Source organism: Malus sylvestris, chromosome 8 (assembly GCF_916048215.2).
Source record: "Malus sylvestris chromosome 8, drMalSylv7.2, whole genome shotgun sequence".
Classification (NCBI taxonomy): domain Eukaryota; kingdom Viridiplantae; phylum Streptophyta; class Magnoliopsida; order Rosales; family Rosaceae; genus Malus; species Malus sylvestris.
In genome coordinates, this window is record NC_062267.1 from 25,745,679 (window position 1) to 25,748,688 (window position 3,010).

Consider the following 3,010-nt stretch of genomic DNA (forward strand, 5'->3'; position numbering starts at 1 on the left):
CCATGAGATTTCGAGGGAATTGAATCAAAATTTTATATGGAATCTCTACAAATCAATTAAACTCCATAAAAATCCATGAATTTAGGGGGGTGTATTCAATTGAGAATGTGAGAGATTTTAATGGATTTATAAATTCATGGATTTTTATGGAGTTTAATTGATTTGTAGAGATTCCATATAAAATTTTGATTTAATTCCCTCGAAATCTCATGGGAAGAGGTGAGATTTGTAGATACTTAAAATACACTACGAAATCTCTCCAATTCCCTCTAATTCTTCAACTTTCTCAAATTCTTTAAAATCAATTTCTAATTGAATACACCTGGAATGTTATAAACTTCTTTAAAATCTTAATTGAATACACCTGGATTTATAAGGATTTTAATAAACTATTTTAAAATTCTAATTGAATACACCTAGAATTTCAGAGAATCACTTAAAATCCTAATTGAATACCCCTAGAATTATTAATTCCCTGAAACTCTCTCAGAATCCTAATTGAATACACCCCCCTTATAAATCCATTAAAATCTCTCACATTCTCAATTGAATACACCCCCTAAATATTACGATGAGGAAAATCCGTGGTTGGAAAAAGTTTTAATAACAGCGCCTTTTTAAATATACCACGTGCAGTAATTGTTAACTTGATAATTTAAATTTTTTACTTTTTAATCAACCACTATAATATTAGACGCTCAAATTTCAGATATCTATCGAACCCTATTTACAGTTTTCAGATCAAACGCTATCAACCACCAGATCTCATCCAATTCGCTTATGTCGACTAATTTTCGTCCCTAAACTACGGAGATGAAGTGCTTCCTTTCTCGAGATGTGGAGGCGCGAGAAGGAGGAGAACAATGCGGTTTTCTCCTTCTTCCTCTGAAAAAAGAACGCCGACGAGCTCGACGTTATTGCCGATGCTGCTGCTCCTCCGTGTACGACGGCGTTTGGATTTCTTGTTTTTAGTTTAAAGTTTCGCTATTTGTTAGTATTTTTGGGTTTTTGAGGTTGGTTTTGATGGTGGGTTGTGTTTGGTTTCTGCAGATTCTGACACTGCGTAGGCGCGACGGTTTCTAAGACTGTTAGAGCGATGGCGCCGCAGGGGAAAATTCGGGTGGATGAGTTTTTGAATTCAGAGGATGAGAAGTCTGATTACGACTGGTGAGTAAACTATTGTCAAGTTTAAGTCTTTGATTTTATGCTTATTTTTGGTGGGATTAAATTTTCTTAAGACTAATCGAAGTTTTAAGTCTCTGGTTATGATAACTTGTTGAATTAATGAAGAAAATTGTTGGGTTGCTAAATTGGGTGGGATTAATTTATCATTGGACTAATGAATCGTGATGAAATTAATTCTGGGGCATTGATTTAAACAAATTGCATAATGGGAGTTTAGTGTTCCTGCATGATTATGTTTGAATTATAAGAGTAAAAGAACAAACTCGAGAGTCTGCATGTGGTGTATGTTTCTTTATGTTTTGTTATACTGCCACATTGAATTCCAGGATCAGGGTTCTTTATACTGCCACATTGAATTCCAAGATCATGTTGCAGAGAAAGGTTTTGGTTGGAAGAGTTGTGCTATAAGGTATTGCTATCTTTCTTGTTTGTACTGTAGTAAATGATATTTCTATCATAGCGTACAGGACGAGTTGACTACCTAAGTGTTATCTGGAGAAGCAGGATTAAAGTTGATTCCTTTGCTGGATGTTGAATAAGAGTTGGTATGTACTGTATCTAATGCTAAATGAAGTTAAAATGTTCCTTGACTCTTTGGTCCTTATAATTTCAGGTGCTACTAGAGATTGCTTACCAGTTACAACTATGCTAAATCAATTGAAGAGTGGGGTTCACTCTGCAATACACACTGAAGGTTCACGGTCCTTCAACCGAGAACTGAAAATTTTGATTGCAAGGTTTGGTGAACCGTTGTCTTGACCTTAACATAGTATGGTAAATTACTGTAATGTAAGCCCCGTGAAAAACTTTCCTCTCTCCTCTCTCGCTCTCCCTCACACACACATAGAGGAAGACATGCCCATTGATCTTCATATGCTTGATACTTATACTTATACATGATTACTTGCCTTTTGTCTAATTGACTTTGTGAATTTGAATTGTTTTGTATATGATGTCCTTAAGTGATGATTTTTTATTTCTAAGCTTTATATTTTTCCTTGTTTATCTCATAGGTGGTTGGTGGTTCTAATTCATGAGGGTTTATAACTCAAATATCAACTAATACATTTACGGATTTCTGCAAATTTGAAGTGTGGTTGGCTTGCTGGAGATGTGTCTTCTTGAAGAAATGATTGCAGAGAAGATGAATATCATTGGAGGACCAAGGTTGGAACTAGGACTTGAGTTTGTTTTAGAGTGAAACAAAGTCTACATGTTTTGGTACACAACTGTAGCATAACTCGGTGATTTGGTATTCTTAATAGAACTACTCATTTTGTTGTTAACTTTTAGTGTAATATTTGAATATGTGAATTTTTATAAATTAAATATGCAATTTTGTACATAAATATTTATTTGTTTATTGATTAAATAATTTTTTATTTTTTATTTTATTTTCGGAAGTTTATATAATGGGCATTAGCCGTGATCAATTGTAATCCACAATGGCCATAACACATGGTATTAAATCCCAATCTATTACGGGCACAATTCGTGGTTACATTGCATATGACAACGGGCATAGCCCGTGGTAGAAACAGAGACTTTTTATCATATCCAGAATACTAACGGGCATTATGTCTGTGGTAGATCGTGATAGATGAACTGTTTTCTTCTAGTGAGACAACGGACATTTTTCAAAACTCAGCTTAATTAATTACAACTGAGAAAATGTATGAATCAAAACGAAAATAAAAATGTATGTTTTCATCTAATTAATGTATAGTACTGAAACGGTCTCACCCATTGATGGAAGATAATAAGAGAAGAAAATAATCACAACCCATTAATTTAGTACTGAAAAATAATCTCACCCAGTGATTTA

General features: G+C 34.0%; 1 long non-coding RNA gene across 5 annotated transcripts; it reads left to right on the top strand.

Moving 5' to 3' along the window:
* Positions 1-704: 704 nt before the first annotated feature.
* Positions 705-2,534, top strand: LOC126631156 (uncharacterized). Of its 5 annotated transcripts, XR_007626260.1 has the most exons (4): positions 705-941; positions 1,051-1,167; positions 1,512-1,594; positions 1,799-2,534. It is a non-coding gene; the product is annotated as an uncharacterized LOC126631156 (long non-coding RNA). The 5 variants fall into 5 exon arrangements; XR_007626258.1 differs by having other exon boundaries at positions 1,051-1,922; positions 2,199-2,534; XR_007626259.1 differs by having other exon boundaries at positions 1,051-1,594.
* Positions 2,535-3,010: the final 476 nt, after the last annotated feature.